The sequence below is a fragment of the Salvelinus fontinalis genome, unplaced genomic scaffold (assembly GCF_029448725.1).
Source record: "Salvelinus fontinalis isolate EN_2023a unplaced genomic scaffold, ASM2944872v1 scaffold_0091, whole genome shotgun sequence".
NCBI lineage: Eukaryota > Metazoa > Chordata > Actinopteri > Salmoniformes > Salmonidae > Salvelinus > Salvelinus fontinalis.
This window is the reverse complement of record NW_026600300.1, coordinates 380,721-403,241: the sequence shown is the minus strand read 5'-3', so window position 1 is coordinate 403,241 and position 22,521 is coordinate 380,721. Positions and strand designations below refer to the sequence as shown.

Here is a 22,521-nt window from a genome sequence, read left to right as displayed (position 1 = left end):
CTTCATGAGGTAATCACCTGGAATGCATTTCAATTAACAGGTGTGACTTGTTAAAAGTGAATTTGTGGAATTTCTTTCCTTTTTAATGGGTTTGAGACAATCAGCTGTGTTGTGACAAGCTAGGGGTGGTATACAGAAGATAGCCCTATTTGGTAAAAGACCAAGTCCATATTATGGCAAGAACAGCTCAAATAAGCAAAGAGAAACGACAGTCCATCATTATTTTAACCCTTGTGTTTTCTTACGGGTTAGAAATGGCATGCCACTATATTTAACAGCAGAGAAAACCCCCTAAATTTAATTTTTTCAACTTGAAATTTGATGACTTTTCCTAGTGACTCCAACATTAGAAAAAGTGAAACATCGCCTTTGTTCCTATTTCCATGAAAGCTGTAAACCACCAGGGTACATAGATTGTCTTAGTGTCATTTTTGACCCAGCAGTTATAAAATAATTTACACACCACAAAAGCCACAAAGACATACACACACAAAATGAGAAATTGAGACTGTGTGCTACTGATTGAACTCAGCCAGCAGCTCCTGAAGAGGAAGATCACCATGGTTGACACAGTTAGAAAGAACAAGCCTGAGCTCCCTCCTGCACTCCTCGCAACATGGGGGAGAGAGGCCTTCTCATCACAGTTTGCCACCAATCTAGTTTCTTACATCCTAAAGGAGGAACAAGAATCCTCCTGAGCACACTGCACAAAATGGCTGTGATCATGAGGACAGGAAGCCAGCCACCATCCTGGACTGCAGAGATAGCCTGCAGAGTTCTGTCTTTACTATCCAGGTCTGTACCCAAACATTTCGAGCTTCTACTTTTAAAAATCAACCTTTCCAGAAACAAGTCTCTCACCGTCGCCGCCTGCTATAGACCGCCCTCTGCCCCCAGCTGTGCCCTGGACACCATAATGTGAACTGATTGCCCCCCCCCATCTATCTTCAGAGCTCGTGACCTAAACTGGGACATGCTTAACACCCTGGCCATCCTACAATCTAAGCTTGATGCCCTCAATCTCACACAAATTATCAATGAACCCACTAGGTACCACTCCAAATCCGTAAACACGGATCCGTAAACAACCTCCAGGCGAGCTTCAATGCCATACAACTCTCCTTCCGTGGCCTCCAACTGCTCTTAAAAGCAAGTAAAACTAAAAGCATGCTCTTCAACCAATCACTGCCCGCACCTGCTTGCCCGTCCAGCATCACTACTCTGGACGGTTCTGACTTAGAATACGTGGAGAACTACAAATACCTAGGTGTCTGGTTAGACTGTAAACTCTCCTTCCAGACTCATAATAAACATCTCCAATCCAAAGTTAAATCTAGAATTGGCTTCCTATTCCGCAACAAAGCATCCTTCACTCATGCTGCCAAACATACCCTCGTAAAACTGACCATCCTACCGATCCTCGACTTCGGTGATGTCATTTACAAAATAGCCTCCAAAACCCTACTCAACAAATTGGATGCAGTCTATCACAGTGCCATCCGTTTTGTCACCAAAGCCCCATATACTACCCACCACTGCGACCTGTACGCTCCTGTTGGCTGGCCCTCGCTTCATACTCGTCGCCAAACCCACTGGCTCCAGGTCATCTACAAGTCTTTGCTAGGTAAAGCCCCGCCTTATATCAGCTCACTGGTCACCATAGCAGCACCCACTCGTAGCACGCGCTCCAGTAGGTATATTTCACTGGTCACCCCCAAAGCCAATTCCTCATTTGGCCGCCTTTCCTTCCAGTTCTCTGCTGCCAATGACTGGAACGAACTGCAAAAATCACTGAAGCTGGAGACTCATATTTCCCTCACTAGCTTTAAGCACCAGCTGTCAGAGCAGCTCACAGATCACTGCACCTGTACATGGCCCATCTGTAAACAGCCCATCCAACTACCTCATTCCCATACTGTATTTATTCATTTATCTTGCTCATTTGCACCCCAGTATCTCTGCTTGCACATTCATCTTCTGCACATCTATCATTCCAGTGTTTAATTACTATATTGTAATTTACTTCGCCACTACGGCCTATTTATTGCCTTACCTCATTTGCACACACTTTATAAATACTTTTTGTTTTCTTTTTTCCTAATGTATTATTGATTGTATGTTTTGTTTATCCCATGTGTCACTCTGTGTTGTTGTTTGTGTCAAACTGCTTTGCTTTATCTTGGCCAGGTCGCAGTTGTAAATGAGAACTTGTTCTCAACTAGCCTACCTGGTTAAATAAAGGTGTTCTCAACTGGCCTACCTGGTTAAATAAAGGTGTTCTCAACTAGCCTACCTGGTTAAATAAAGGTGTTCTCAACTAGCCTACCTGGTTAAATAAAGGTGTTCTCAACTGGCCTACCTGGTTAAATAAAGGTGTTCTCAACTAGCCTACCTGGTTAAATAAAGGTGTTCTCAACTAGCCTACCTGGTTAAATAAAGGTGTTCTCAACTAGCCTACCTGGTTAAATAAAGGTGTTCTCAACTAGCCTACCTGGTTAAATAAAGGTGTTCTCAACTAGCCTACCTGGTTAAATAAAGGTGTTCTCAACTAGCCTACCTGGTTAAATAAAGGTGTTCTCAACTAGCCTACCTGGTTAAATAAAGGTGTTCTCAACTAGCCTACCTGGTTAAATAAAGGTGTTCTCAACTAGCCTACCTGGTTAAATAAAGGTGTTCTCAACTAGCCTACCTGGTTAAATAAAGGTGTTCTCAACTAGCCTACCTGGTTAAATAAAGGTGTTCTCAACTAGCCTACCTGGTTAAATAAAGGTGTTCTCAACTAACCTACCTGGTTAAATAAAGGTGTTCTCAACTAGCCTACCTGGTTAAATAAAGGTGTTCTCAACTAGCCTACCTGGTTAAATAAAGGTGTTCTCAACTAGCCTACCTGGTTAAATAAAGGTGTTCTCAACTAGCCTACCTGGTTAAATAAAGGTGTTCTCAACTAGCCTACCTGGTTAAATAAAGGTGTTCTCAACTAGCCTACCTGGTTAAATAAAGGTGTTCTCAACTAGCCTACCTGGTTAAATAAAGGTGTTCTCAACTAGCCTACCTGGTTAAATAAAGGTGTTCTCAACTAGCCTACCTGGTTAAATAAAGGTGTTCTCAACTAGCCTACCTGGTTAAATAAAGGTGTTCTCAACTAGCCTACATGGTTAAATAAAGGTGTTCTCAACTAGCCTACCTGGTTAAATAAAGGTGTTCTCAACTAGCCTACCTGGTTAAATAAAGGTGTTCTCAACTAGCCTACCTGGTTAAATAAAGGTGTTCTCAAATAGCCTACCTGGTTAAATAAAGGGGAAATAAATCAATTAAAAATAACCACAACAATGGAGGCGTGGACAAGGAAAGTCCATGCACACACACTTACATACTGTCCTACATATGCTAATTAGAGTTGACTGATTTATGCTCTTCACATCTTTTTTTTGTATCTATTATCTTATTTTATTCTTTATTTATTGTTGTTATTTATACACCTTGTGTGGGAGGGAGGGGGGGAGAGAGTGGTTCAAAAATATGGGAGAAGACTAGTATTTTGTAGTTGAAATCCTCATTGTACAGTATATAAGAATATATCACTATGTTGCCAAAAAGGTTACTGTTATTGTTTCCCTTCAATAAAATGCCTTCAAAACTACTTTCTGCACATCTCTGCTACTTTCTTAGGCTGGGCTATCTCTTGTATGTATGTTTACACCTATATGCAGACGCTTTAGCAATAATATTAATAAACCTCTACTTTTAGTAAAGAACACAATTATGACAGGTGTGTTGTAATAGAAACGAGTGGTGTCCACTGATTAAATGCAGTCTTTCTGCACTGTGAAGAAGGAAAACCCGGATATTCACAACGTTTGTGATGAATGACAGGTTGTATCTTCATGCAAAATAGAGTTGGAGTTTAAAATTCAATTAAGCTGCTTTATTTTAGCCATTTAGCGAAGGCGGGTCATTTTTTGACCCTTAGGAACATTTCATGAACTTCAAAAGTTCTGTCGCAAAAAACCATCAAGCTCTCATGAGGACCGTCACAGGAATGGAAGACCCAGAGATACCTCTGCTGCAGGAAGACCCAGAGATATCTCTGCTGCAGGAAGACCCAGAGATACCTCTGCTGCAGGAAGACCCAGAGATAACTCTGCTGCAGGAAGACCCAGAGATAACTCTGCTGCAGGAAGACCCAGAGATACCTCTGCTGCAGGAAGACCCAGAGATACCTCTGCTGCAGGAAGACCCAGAGATACCTCTGCTGCAGGAAGACCCAGAGATAACTCTGCTGCAGGAAGACCCAGAGATACCTCTGCTGCAGGAAGACCCAGAGATACCTCTGCTGCAGGAAGACCCAGAGATACCTCTGCTGCAGGAAGACCCAGAGATAACTCTGATGCAGGAAAGACCCAGAGATATCTCTGCTGCAGGAAAGACCCAGAGATACCTCTGCTGCAGGAAGACCCAGAGATACCTCTGCTGCAGGAAGACCCAGAGATAACTCTGCTGCAGGAAGACCCAGAGATACCTCTGCTGCAGGAAGACCCAGAGATAACTCTGCTGCAGGAAGACCCAGAGATACCTCTGCTGCAGGAAGACCCAGAGATAACTCTGCTGCAGGAAGACCCAGAGATAACTCTGCTGCAGGAAGACCCAGAGATACCTCTGCTGCAGGAAAGACCCAGAGATAACTCTGCTGCAGGAAGACCCAGAGATAACTCTGCTGCAGGAAGACCCAGAGATACCTCTGCTGCAGGAAGACCCAGAGATAACTCTACTGCAGGAAGACCCAGAGATAACTCTGCTGCAGGAAGACCCAGAGATAACTCTGCTGCAGGAAGACCCAGAGATACCTCTGCTGCAGGAAGACCCAGAGATAACTCTGCTGCAGGAAGACCCAGAGATACCTCTGCTGCAGGAAGACCCAGAGATACCTCTGCTGCAGGAAAGACCCAGAGATATCTCTGCTGCAGGAAGACCCAGAGATAACTCTGCTGCAGGAAGACCCAGAGATACCTCTGCTGCAGGAAGACCCAGAGATACCTCTGCTGCAGGAAAGACCCAGAGATATCTCTGCTGAAGGAAGACCCAGAGATACCTCTGCTGCAGGAAGACCCAGAGATAACTCTGCTGCAGAGGATAAGTTCATTAGATTTAACTGCAACAGCCCAAATATATGATTCACAGAGTTCTAGTAACAGACATTTCAACATCAACTGTTCTATCCTAACTTCTAATTCTCTGAAACTGTTATAAACTATACATTTTTCTTCTTCTTCGTGGATTCAATGCCAAACACAAGAACACAGCGGTAAACATTTTAAAAGCTACTACTCTTAAAAGCTACCATTTCAGCTACAAACATTAAAACACAGTTACCCTTTTTCGAAAAGTGTTCAATTATAACTTTTTAAATGTGAATTAATTTGCATCATTTGCACTGTTTGACTGAAACAGCTAACCAACTTTCACATGTTAGGGATATTATTTACATTCCAAGTAATTAATAACTATTTTCATGTACATACTTTTCCAACTATAACCAGTCACTACCACTACTATAACCAGTCACTACCACTACTATAACCAGTCACTACCACTACTATAACCAGTCACTACCACTACTATAACCAGTCACTACCACTACTATAACTATAACCAGTCACTACCACTACTATAACTATAACCAGTCACTACCACTACTATAACCAGTCACTACCACTACTATAACCAGTCACTACCACTACTATAACCAGTCACTACCACTACTATAACCAGTCACTACCACTACTATAACTATAACCAGTCACTACCACTACTATAACCAGTCACTACCACTACTATAACCAGTCACTACCACTACTATAACCAGACACTACCACTACTATAACCAGTCACCACCACAACTATAACCAGACACTACCACTACTATAACCAGTCACTACCACTACTATAACTATAACCAGTCACTACCACTACTATAACCAGTCACCACCACTACTTTAACAAGTCACCACCACTACTATAACCAGTCACTACCACTACTATAACCAGTCACTACCACTACTATAACTATAACCAGTCACTACCACTACTATAACCAGTCACTACCACTACTATAACCAGTCACCACCACTACTATAACCAGTCACCACCACTACTATAACCAGTCACTACCACTACTATAACCAGTCACTACCACTACTATAACCAGTCACTACCACTACTATAACCAGTCACTACCACTACTATAACCAGTCACTACCACTACTATAACCAGTCACTACCACTACTATAACCAGTCACTACCACTACTATAATCAGTCACTACCACTACTATAACTATAACCAGACACTACCACTACTATAACCAGTCACCACCACTACTATAACCAGACACTACCACTACTATAACCAGTCACTACCACTACTATAACTATAACCAGTCACCACCACTACTATAACCAGTCACCACCACTACTATAACCAGTCACCACCACTACTATAACCAGTCACCACCACTACTATAACCAGTCACTACCACTACTATAACCAGTCACTACCACTACTATAACCAGTCACTACCACTACTATAACCAGACACTACCACTACTATAACCAGTCACTACCACTACTATAACCAGTCACTACCATTACTATAACCAGTCACTACCACTACTATAACCAGTCACTACCACTACTATAACCAGTCACTACCACTACTATAACCAGTCACTACCACTACTATAACCAGTCACTACCACTACTATAACCAGTCACTACCACTACTATAACCAGTCACTACCACTACTATAACCAGTCACTGCCACTACTATAACCAGTCACTGCCACTACTATAACCAGTCACTGCCACCACTATAACCAGTCACTGCCACTACTATAACCAGTCACTACCACTACTATAACCAGTCACTACCACTACTATAACCAGTCACTACCACTACTATAACCAGTCACTACCACTACTATAACCAGTCACTGCCACTACTATAACCAGTCACTACCACTACTATAACCAGACACTACCACTACTATAACCAGTCACTACCACTACTAAAACCAGTCACTGCCACTACTATAACCAGTCACTACCACTACTATAACCAGTCACTACCACTACTATAACCAGTCACTACCACTACTATAACCAGTCACTACCACTACTATAACCAGTCACTACCACTACTATAACCAGTCACTACCACTACTATAACCAGACACTACCACTACTATAACCAGTCACTACCACTACTATAACCAGTCACTACCACTACTATAACTATAACCAGACACTACCACTACTATAACCAGTCACCACCACTACTATAACCAGACACTACCACTACTATAACCAGTCACTACCACTACTATAACCAGTCACTACCACTACTATAACTATAACCAGTCACTACCACTACTATAACCAGTCACCACCACTACTATAACCAGTCACCACCACTACTATAACCAGTCACTACCACTACTATAACCAGTCACTACCACTACTATAACCAGTCACTACCACTACTATAACCAGTCACTACCACTACTATAACCAGTCACTACCACTACTATAACTATAACCAGACACTACCACTACTATAACCAGTCACCACCACTACTATAACCAGACACTACCACTACTATAACCAGTCACTACCACTACTATAACTATAACCAGTCACTACCACTACTATAACCAGTCACCACCACTACTATAACCAGTCACTACTACTACTATAACCAGTCACTACCACTACTATTACCAGTCACTACCACTACTATAACCAGACACTACCACTACTATAACCAGTCACTACCACTACTATAACCAGTCACTACCACTACTATAACCAGTCACCACCACTACTATAACCAGTCACTACCACTACTATAACCAGTCACTACCACTACTATAACCAGTCACTACCACTACTATAACCAGTCACTACCACTACTATAACCAGTTACTACCACTACTATAACCAGACACTACCACTACTATAACCAGTCACTACCACTACTATAACCAGACACTACCACTACTATAACCAGTCACTACCACTACTATAACCAGTCACTGCCACTACTATAACCAGTCACTGCCACTACTATAACCAGTCACTGCCACTACTATAACCAGTCACTGCCACTACTATAACCAGTCACTGCCACTACTATAACCAGTCACTGCCACTACTATAACCAGTCACTACCACTACTATAACCAGTCACTACCACTACTATAACCAGTCACTGCCACTACTATAACCAGTCACTACCACTACTATAACCAGTCACTACCACTACTATAACCAGTCACTACCACTACTATAACCAGTCACTACCACTACTATAACCAGTCACTACCACTACTATAACCAGTCACTACCACTCCTATAACCAGACACTACCACTACTATAACCAGTCACTACCACTACTATAACCAGTCACTACCACTACTATAACCAGTCACTACCACTACTATAACCAGTCACTACCACTACGATAACCAGTCACTACCACTACTATAACCAGACACTACCACTACTATAACCAGTCACTACCACTACTATAACCAGACACTACCACTACTATAACCAGTCACTACCACTACTATAACCAGTCACTACCACTACTATAACCAGACACTACCACTACTATAACCAGTCACTACCACTCCTATAACCAGTCACTACCACTACTATAACCAGTCACTGCCACTACTATAACCAGTCACTACCACTACTATAACCAGTCACTACCACTACTATAACCAGTCACTACCACTACTATAACCAGTCACTACCACTACTATAACCAGTCACTGCCACTACTATAACCAGTCACTGCCACTACTATAACCAGTCACTACCACTACTATAACTATAACCAGACACTACCACTACTATAACCAGTCACTACCACTACTATAACCAGTCACTGCCACTACTATAACCAGTCACTACCACTACTATAACTATAACCAGTCACTACCACTACTATAACCAGTCACTACCACTACTATAACCAGTCACTACCACTACTATAACCAGTCACTACCACTACTATAACCAGTCACTACCACTACTATAACCAGTCACTGCCACTACTATAACCAGTCACTACCACTACTATAACTATAACCAGTCACTACCACTACTATAACCAGTCACTACCACTACTATAACCAGTCACTACCACTACTATAACCAGTCACTACCACTACTATAACCAGTCACTACCACTACTATAACCAGTCACTACCACTACTATAACCAGTCACTGCCACTACTATAACCAGTCACTGCCACTACTATAACCAGTCACTGCCACTACTATAACCAGTCACTACCACTACTATAACTATAACCAGACACTACCACTACTATAACCAGTCACCACCACTACTATAACCAGTCACCACCACTACTATAACCAGTCACCGCCACTACTATAACCAGTCACTACCACTACTATAACCAGTCACTACCACTACTATAACCAGTCACTACCACTACTATAACTATAACCAGTCACTTCCACTACTATAACCAGTCACTACCACTACTATAACCAGTCACTACCACTACTATAACCAGTCACTACCACTACTATAACCAGTCACTACCACTACTATAACCAGTCACTACCACTACTATAACCAGTCACCACCACTACTATAACCAGTCACCACCACTACTATAACCAGTCACCACCACTACTATAACCAGTCACTACCACTACTATAACCAGTCACTACCACTACTATAACCAGACACTACCACTACTATAACCAGTCACTACCACTACTATAACCAGTCACTACCACTACTATAACCAGTCACTACCACTACTATAACCAGTCACTACCACTACTATAACCAGTCACTACCACTACTATAACCAGTCACTACCACTACTATAACCAGTCACTACCACTACTATAACCAGACACTACCACTACTATAACCAGTCACTACCACTACTATAACCAGTCACTACCACTACTATAACCAGACACTACCACTACTATAACCAGTCACTACCACTACTATAACCAGTCACTACCATTACTATAACTATAACCAGTCACTACCACTACTATAACCAGTCACTACCATTACTATAACTATAACCAGTCACTACCACTACTATAACCAGTCACTACCACTACTATAACCAGTCACTACCACTACTATAACCAGTCACTACCACTACTATAACCAGTCACTACCACTACTATAACCAGTCACTACCACTACTATAACCAGTCACTGCCACTACTATAACCAGTCACTACCACTACTATAACTATAACCAGACACTACCACTACTATAACCAGTCACTACCACTACTATAACCAGTCACTACCACTACTATAACCAGTCACTACCACTACTATAACCAGTCACTACCACTACTATAACCAGTCACTACCACTACTATAACTATAACCAGACACTACCACTACTATAACCAGTCACTACCACTACTATAACCAGTCACTACCACTACTATAACCAGTCACTACCACTACTATAACCAGTCACTACCACTACTATAACCAGTCACTACCATTACTATAACCAGTCACTACCACTACTATAACCAGTCACTACCACTACTATAACCAGTCACTACCACTACTATAACCAGTCACTACCACTACTATAACTATAACCAGTCACTACCACTACTATAACCAGTCACTACCACTACTATAACTATAACCAGTCACTACCACTACTATAACCAGTCACTACCACTACTATAACTATAACCAGACACTACCACTACTATAACCAGTCACTACCACTACTATAACTATAACCAGTCACTACCACTACTATAACCAGTCACTACCACTACTATAACCAGTCACTACCACTACTATAACCAGTCACTACCACTACTATAACCAGTCACTACCACTACTATAACTATAACCAGTCACTACCACTACTATAACCAGTCACTACCACTACTATAACCAGTCACTACCACTACTATAACCAGTCACTACCACTACTATAACCAGTCACTACCACTACTATAACCAGTCACTACCACTACTATAACCAGTCACTACCACTACCACTACTATAACCAGTCACTACCACTACTATAACCAGTCACTACCACTACTATAACTATAACCAGACACTACCACTACTATAACCAGTCACTACCACTACTATAACTATAACCAGTCACTACCACTACTATAACCAGTCACTACCACTACTATAACCAGTCACTACCACTACTATAACCACTCACTACCACTACTATAACCAGTCACTACCACTACTATAACCAGTCACTACCACTACCACTACTATAACCAGTCACTACCACTACTATAACCAGTCACTACCACTACTATAACCAGTCACTACCACTACTATAACCAGTCACCACCACTACTATAACTATAACCAGTCACTACCACTACTATAACCAGTCACTACCACTACTATAACCAGTCACTACCACTACTATAACCAGTCACTACCACTACTATAACTATAACCAGTCACTACCACTACTATAACCAGTCACTACCACTACTATAACCAGTCACTACCACTACTATAACCAGTCACTACCACTACCACTACTATAACCAGTCACTACCACTACTATAACCAGTCACTACCACTACTATAACCAGTCACTACCACTACTATAACCAGTCACTACCACTACTATAACCAGTCACTACCACTACTATAACTATAACCAGTCACTACCACTACTATAACCAGTCACTACCACTACTATAACTATAACCAGTCACTACCACTACTATAACCAGTCACTACCACTACTATAACTATAACCAGACACTACCACTACTATAACCAGTCACTACCACTACTATAACCAGTCACTACCACTACTATAACTATAACCAGTCACTACCACTACTATAACCAGTCACTACCACTACTATAACCAGACATTACCACTACTATAACCAGTCACTACCACTACTATAACCAGTCACTACCACTACTATAACCAGTCACTACCACTACTATAACCAGACACTACCACTACTATAACCAGACACTACCACTACTATAACCAGTCACTACCACTACTATAACTATAACCAGACACTACCACTACTATAACTATAACCAGACACTACCACTACTATAACCAGTCACTACCACTACTATAACCAGTCACTACCACTACTATAACCAGTCACTACCACTACTATAACCACTCACTACCACTACTATAACCAGTCACTACCACTACTATAACCAGACACTACCACTACTATAACCACTCACTACCACTACTATAACCAGTCACTACCACTACTATAACCAGACACTACCACTACTATAACCAGTCACTACCACTACTATAACCAGTCACTACCACTACTATAACCAGTCACTGCCACTACTATAACCAGTCACTACCACTACTATAACCAGTCACTACCACTACTATAACCAGTCACTACCACTACTATAACCAGTCACTACCACTACTATAACCAGTCACTACCACTACTATAACCAGTCACTACCACTACTATAACCAGACACTACCACTACTATAACCAGTCACTACCACTACTATAACCAGTCACTACCACTACTATAACTATAACCAGACACTACCACTACTATAACCAGTCACCACCACTACTATAACCAGACACTACCACTACTATAACCAGTCACTACCACTACTATAACCAGTCACTACCACTACTATAACCAGTCACTACCACTACTATAACTATAACCAGTCACTACCACTACTATAACCAGTCACTACCACTACTATAACCAGTCACCACCACTACTATAACCAGTCACCACCACTACTATAACCAGTCACCACCACTACTATAACCAGTCACTACCACTACTATAACCAGTCACTACCACTACTATAACCAGTCACTACCACTACTATAACCAGTCACTACCACTACTATAACTATAACCAGACACTACCACTACTATAACCAGTCACCACCACTACTATAACCAGACACTACCACTACTATAACCAGTCACTACCACTACTATAACTATAACCAGTCACTACCACTACTATAACCAGTCACCACCACTACTATAACCAGTCACCACCACTACTATAACCAGTCACTACCACTACTATAACCAGTCACTACCACTACTATAACCAGACACTACCACTACTATAACCAGTCACTACCACTACTATAACTATAACCAGACACTACCACTACTATAACTATAACCAGACACTACCACTACTATAACCAGTCACTACCACTACTATAACCAGACACTACCACTACTATAACCACTCACTACCACTACTATAACCAGTCACCACCACTACTATAACCAGACACTACCACTACTATAACCAGTCACTACCACTACTATAACCAGTCACTACCACTACTATAACCAGTCACTGCCACTACTATAACCAGTCACTACCACTACTATAACCAGTCACTACCACTACTATAACCAGTCACTACCACTACTATAACCAGTCACTACCACTACTATAACCAGTCACTACCACTACTATAACCAGTCACTACCACTACTATAACCAGTCACTACCACTACTATAACCAGACACTACCACTACTATAACCAGTCACTACCACTACTATAACCAGTCACTACCACTACTATAACTATAACCAGACACTACCACTACTATAACCAGTCACCACCACTACTATAACCAGACACTACCACTACTATAACCAGTCACTACCACTACTATAACCAGTCACTACCACTGCTATAACTATAACCAGTCACTACCACTACTATAACCAGTCACTACCACTACTATAACCAGTCACCACCACTACTATAACCAGTCACCACCACTACTATAACCAGTCACTACCACTACTATAACCAGTCACTACCACTACTATAACCAGTCACTACCACTACTATAACCAGTCACTACCACTACTATAACCAGTCACTACCACTACTATAACTATAACCAGACACTACCACTACTATAACCAGTCACCACCACTACTATAACCAGACACTACCACTACTATAACCAGTCACTACCACTACTATAACTATAACCAGTCACTACCACTACTATAACCAGTCACCACCACTACTATAACCAGTCACCACCACTACTATTACCAGTCACCACCACTACTATAACCAGTCACCACCACTACTATAACCAGTCACCACCACTACTATAACCAGTCACTACCACTACTATAACCAGTCACTACCACTACTATAACCAGTCACTACCACTACTATAACCAGTCACTACCACTACTATAACCAGACACTACCACTACTATAACCAGTCACTACCACTACTATAACCAGTCACTACCACTACTATAACCAGTCACTACCACTACTATAACCAGTCACTACCACTACTATAACCAGTCACTACCACTACTATAACTATAACCAGACACTACCACTACTATAACCAGTCACTACCACTACTATAACCAGTCACTACCACTACTATAACCAGTCACTACCACTACTATAACCAGACACTACCACTACTATAACCAGTCACTACCACTACTATAACCAGTCACTACCACTACTATAACCAGTCACTACCACTACTATAACCAGTCACTACCACTACGATAACCAGTCACTACCACTACTATAACCAGACACTACCACTACTATAACCAGTCAATACCACTACTATAACCAGACACTACCACTACTATAACCAGTCACTACCACTGCTATAACCAGTCACTACCACTACTATAACCAGTCACTACCACTCCTATAACCAGTCACTACCACTACTATAACCAGTCACTACCACTACTATAACCAGTCACTACCACTACTATAACCAGTCACTGCCACTACTATAACCAGTCACTACCACTACTATAACCAGTCACTACCACTACTATAACCAGACACTACCACTACTATAACCAGTCACTACCACTACTATAACCAGTCACTACCACTACTATAACCAGTCACTGCCACTACTATAACCAGTCACTACCACTACTATAACCAGTCACTACCACTACTATAACCAGTCACTACCACTACTATAACCAGTCACTACCACTACTATAACCAGTCACTACCACTACTATAACCAGTCACTGCCACTACTATAACCAGTCACTGCCACTACTATAACCAGTCACTACCACTACTATAACTATAACCAGACACTACCACTACTATAACCAGTCACTACCACTACTATAACCAGTCACTGCCACTACTATAACCAGTCACTACCACTACTATAACTATAACCAGTCACTACCACTACTATAACCAGTCACTACCACTACTATAACCAGTCACTACCACTACTATAACCAGTCACTACCACTACTATAACCAGTCACTACCACTACTATAACCAGTCACTACCACTACTATAACCAGTCACTGCCACTACTATAACCAGTCACTGCCACTACTATAACCAGTCACTGCCACTACTATAACCAGTCACTACCACTACTATAACTATAACCAGACACTACCACTACTATAACCAGTCACTACCACTACTATAACCAGTCACCACCACTACTATAACCAGTCACCGCCACTACTATAACCAGTCACTGCCACTACTATAACCAGTCACTACCACTACTATAACCAGTCACTACCACTACTATAACCAGTCACTACCACTACTATAACCAGTCACTACCACTACTATAACCAGTCACTACCACTACTATAACCAGTCACTACCACTACTATAACCAGTCACTACCACTACTATAACTATAACCAGTCACTTCCACTACTATAACCAGTCACTACCACTACTATAACCAGTCACTACCACTACTATAACCAGTCACTACCACTACTATAACCAGTCACTACCACTACTATAACCAGTCACTACCACTACTATAACCAGTCACCACCACTACTATAACCAGTCACCACCACTACTATAACCAGTCACTACCACTACTATAACCAGTCACTACCACTACTATAACCAGACACTACCACTACTATAACCAGTCACTACCACTACTATAACCAGTCACTACCACTACTATAACCAGTCACTACCACTACTATAACCAGTCACTACCACTACTATAACCAGTCACTACCACTACTATAACCAGTCACTACCACTACTATAACCAGTCACTACCACTACTATAACCAGACACTACCACTACTATAACCAGTCACTACCACTACTATAACCAGACACTACCACTACTATAACCAGTCACTACCACTACTATAACCAGTCACTACCATTTCTATAACTATAACCAGTCACTACCACTACTATAACCAGTCACTACCACTACTATAACCAGTCACTACCACTACTATAACCAGTCACTACCACTACTATAACCAGTCACTACCACTACTATAACCAGTCACTACCACTACTATAACCAGTCACTGCCACTACTATAACCAGTCACTGCCACTACTATAACCAGTCACTACCACTACTATAACTATAACCAGACACTACCACTACTATAACCAGTCACTACCACTACTATAACCAGTCACTACCACTACTATAACCAGTCACTACCACTACTATAACCAGTCACTACCACTACTATAACCAGTCACTACCACTACTATAACTATAACCAGACACTACCACTACTATAACCAGTCACTACCACTACTATAACCAGTCACTACCACTACTATAACCAGTCACTACCACTACTATAACCAGTCACTACCACTACTATAACCAGTCACTACCACTACTATAACCAGTCACTACCACTACTATAACCAGTCACTACCACTACTATAACCAGTCACTACCACTACTATAACCAGTCACTACCACTACTATAACCAGTCACTACCACTACTATAACAATAACCAGTCACTACCACTACTATAACCAGTCACTACCACTACTATAACTATAACCAGTCACTACCACTACTATAACCAGTCACTACCACTACTATAACTATAACCAGACACTACCACTACTATAACCAGTCACTACCACTACTATAACTATAACCAGTCACTACCACTACTATAACCAGTCACTACCACTACTATAACCAGTCACTACCACTACTATAACCACTCACTACCACTACTATAACCAGTCACTACCACTACTATAACCAGTCACTACCACTACCACTACTATAACCAGTCACTACCACTACTATAACCAGTCACTACCACTACTATAACTATAACCAGACACTACCACTACTATAACCAGTCACTACCACTACTATAACCAGTCACTACCACTACTATAACCAGTCACTGCCACTACTATAACCAGTCACTACCACTACTATAACTATAACCAATCACTACCACTACTATAACCAGTCACTACCACTACTATAACCAGTCACTACCACTACTATAACCAGTCACTACCACTACTATAACCAGTCACTGCCACTACTATAACCAGTCACTGCCACTACTATAACCAGTCACTGCCACTACTATAACCAGTCACTGCCACTACTATAACCAGTCACTACCACTACTATAACTATAACCAGACACTACCACTACTATAACCAGTCACTACCACTACTATAACCAGTCACCACCACTACTATAACCAGTCACCACCACTACTATAACCAGTCACCGCCACTACTATAACCAGTCACCGCCACTACTATAACCAGTCACTACCACTACTATAACCAGTCACTACCACTACTATAACTATAACCAGTCACTACCACTACTATAACCAGTCACTACCACTACTATAACCAGTCACTACCACTACTATAACCAGTCACTACCACTACTATAACCAGTCACTACCACTACTATAACCAGTCACTACCACTACTATAACCAGACACTACCACTACTATAACCAGTCACTACCACTACTATAACCAGTCACTACCACTACTATAACCAGTCACTACCACTACTATAACCAGTCACTACCACTACTATAACTATAACCAGTCACTACCACTACTATAACTATAACCAGTCACTACCACTACTATAACCAGTCACTACCACTACTATAACCAGTCACTACCACTACTATAACCAGTCACTACCACTACTATAACCAGTCACTACCACTACTATAACTATAACCAGTCACTACCACTACTATAACCAGTCACTACCACTACTATAACCAGTCACTACCACTACTATAACCAGACACTACCACTACTATAACCAGTCACTACCACTACTATAACCAGTCACTACCACTACTATAACCAGTCACTACCACTACTATAACCAGTCACTACCACTACTATAACTATAACCAGTCACTACCACTACTATAACTATAACCAGTCACTACCACTACTATAACCAGTCACTACCACTACTATAACCAGTCACTACCACTACTATAACCAGTCACTACCACTACTATAACCAGTCACTACCACTACTATAACTATAACCAGTCACTACCACTACTATAACCAGTCACTACCACTACTATAACCAGTCACTACCACTACTATAACCAGTCACTACCACTACTATAACCAGTCACTACCACTACTATAACCAGTCACTACTACTACTATAACCAGTCACTACCACTACTATAACCAGTCACTACCACTACTATAACCAGTCACTACCACTACTATAACCAGTCACTACCACTACTATAACCAGTCACTACCACTACTATAACCAGTCACTACCACTACTATAACCAGTCACTACCACTACTATAACCAGTCACTACCACTACTATAACCAAACACTACCACTACTATAACCAGTCACTACCACTACTATAACCAGTCACTACCACTACTATAACCAGTCACTACCACTACTATAACCAGTCACTACCACTACTATAACTATAACCAGACACTACCACTACTATAACCAGTCACCACCACTACTATAACCAGTCACTACCACTACGATAACCAGTCACTACCACTACTATAACCAGTCACTACCACTACTATAACCAGTCACTACCACTACTATAACTATAACCAGACACTACCACTACTATAACCAGTCACTACCACTACTATAACCAGTCACTACCACTACTATAACCAGTCACTACCACTACTATAACCAGTCACCACCACTACTATAACCAGTCACCACCACTACTATAACCAGTCACTACCACTACTATAACCAGTCACTACCACTACTATAACCAGACACTACCACTACTATAACCAGTCACTACCACTACTATAACCAGTCACTACCACTACTATAACCAGTCACTACCACTACTATAACCAGTCACTACCACTACTATAACCAGTCACTACCACTACTATAACCAGTCACTACCACTACTATAACCAGACACTACCACTACTATAACCAGTCACTACCACTACTATAACCAGACACTACCACTACTATAACCAGTCACTACCACTACTATAACCAGTCACTACCATTTCTATAACTATAACCAGTCACTACCACTACTATAACCAGTCACTACCACTACTATAACCAGTCACTACCACTACTATAACCAGTCACTACCACTACTATAACCAGTCACTACCACTACTATAACCAGTCACTACCACTACTATAACCAGTCACTGCCACTACTATAACCAGTCACTGCCACTACTATAACCAGTCACTGCCACTACTATAACCAGTCACTACCACTACTATAACTATAACCAGACACTACCACTACTATAACCAGTCACTACCACTACTATAACCAGTCACCACCACTACTATAACCAGTCACCGCCACTACTATAACCAGTCACCGCCACTACTATAACCAGTCACCACCACTACTATAACCAGTCACTACCACTACTATAACCAGTCACTACCACTACTATAACTATAACCAGTCACTTCCACTACTATAACCAGTCACTACCACTACTATAACCAGTCACTACCACTACTATAACCAGTCACTACCACTACTATAACCAGTCACTACCACTACTATAACCAGTCACTACCACTACTATAACCAGTCACTACCACTACTATAACCAGTCACCACCACTACTATAACCAGTCACCACCACTACTATAACCAGTCACTACCACTACTATAACCAGTCACTACCACTACTATAACCAGACACTACCACTACTATAACCAGTCACTACCACTACTATAACCAGTCACTACCACTACTATAACCAGTCACTACCACTACTATAACCAGTCACTACCACTACTATAACCAGTCACTACCACTACTATAACCAGTCACTACCACTACTATAACCAGTCACTACCACTACTATAACCAGTCACTACCACTACTATAACCAGACACTACCACTACTATAACCAGTCACTACCACTACTATAACCAGACACTACCACTACTATAACCAGTCACTACCACTACTATAACCAGTCACTACCATTTCTATAACTATAACCAGTCACTACCACTACTATAACCAGTCACTACCACTACTATAACCAGTCACTACCACTACTATAACCAGTCACTACCACTACTATAACCAGTCACTACCACTACTATAACCAGTCACTACCACTACTATAACCAGTCACTGCCACTACTATAACCAGTCACTGCCACTACTATAACCAGTCACTACCACTACTATAACTATAACCAGACACTACCACTACTATAACCAGTCACTACCACTACTATAACCAGTCACTACCACTACTATAACCAGTCACTACCACTACTATAACCAGTCACTACCACTACTATAACCAGTCACTACCACTACTATAACTATAACCAGACACTACCACTACTATAACCAGTCACTACCACTACTATAACCAGTCACTACCACTACTATAACCAGTCACTACCACTACTATAACCAGTCACTACCACTACTATAACCAGTCACTACCACTACTATAACCAGTCACTACCACTACTATAACCAGTCACTACCACTACTATAACCAGTCACTACCACTACTATAACCAGTCACTACCACTACTATAACCAGTCACTACCACTACTATAACTATAACCAGTCACTACCACTACTATAACCAGTCACTACCACTACTATAACTATAACCAGTCACTACCACTACTATAACCAGTCACTACCACTACTATAACTATAACCAGACACTACCACTACTATAACCAGTCACTACCACTACTATAACCAGTCACTACCACTACTATAACCAGTCACTACCACTACTATAACCAGTCACTACCACTACTATAACCACTCACTACCACTACTATAACCAGTCACTACCACTACTATAACCAGTCACTACCACTACCACTACTATAACCAGTCACTACCACTACTATAACCAGTCACTACCACTACTATAACTATAACCAGACACTACCACTACTATAACCAGTCACTACCACTACTATAACCAGTCACTACCACTACTATAACCAGTCACTGCCACTACTATAACCAGTCACTACCACTACTATAACTATAACCAATCACTACCACTACTATAACCAGTCACTACCACTACTATAACCAGTCACTACCACTACTATAACCAGTCACTACCACTACTATAACCAGTCACTACCACTACTATAACTATAACCAGTCACTACCACTACTATAACCAGTCACTGCCACTACTATAACCAGTCACTGCCACTACTATAACCAGTCACTGCCACTACTATAACCAGTCACTGCCACTACTATAACCAGTCACTACCACTACTATAACTATAACCAGACACTACCACTACTATAACCAGTCACTACCACTACTATAACCAGTCACCACCACTACTATAACCAGTCACCACCACTACTATAACCAGTCACCGCCACTACTATAACCAGTCACCGCCACTACTATAACCAGTCACTACCACTACTATAACCAGTCACTACCACTACTATAACTATAACCAGTCACTACCACTACTATAACCAGTCACTACCACTACTATAACTATAACCAGTCACTACCACTACTATAACTATAACCAGTCACTACCACTACTATAACCAGTCACTACCACTACTATAACCAGTCACTACCACTACTATAACCAGTCACTACCACTACTATAACCAGTCACTACCACTACTATAACCAGTCACTACCACTACTATAACCAGTCACTACCACTACTATAACCAGTCACTACCACTACTATAACCAGTCACTACCACTACTATAACCAGACACTACCACTACTATAACCAGTCACTACCACTACTATAACCAGTCACTACCACTACTATAACCAGTCACTACCACTACTATAACCAGTCACTACCACTACTATAACTATAACCAGTCACTACCACTACTATAACCAGTCACTACCACTACTATAACCAGTCACTACCACTACTATAACCAGTCACTACCACTACTATAACCAGTCACTACCACTACTATAACCAGTCACTACCACTACTATAACTATAACCAGTCACTACCACTACTATAACCAGTCACTACCACTACTATAACCAGTCACTACCACTACTATAACC

At 41.3% G+C, this 22,521-nt stretch overlaps 1 protein-coding gene across 1 annotated transcript in view; it reads right to left on the bottom strand.

Moving 5' to 3' along the window:
- The window catches only part of nbas (NBAS subunit of NRZ tethering complex), a 346,091-nt gene that overhangs the window by 43,797 nt on the left and 279,773 nt on the right, over positions 1-22,521 (bottom strand). The window lies entirely within an intron of this gene.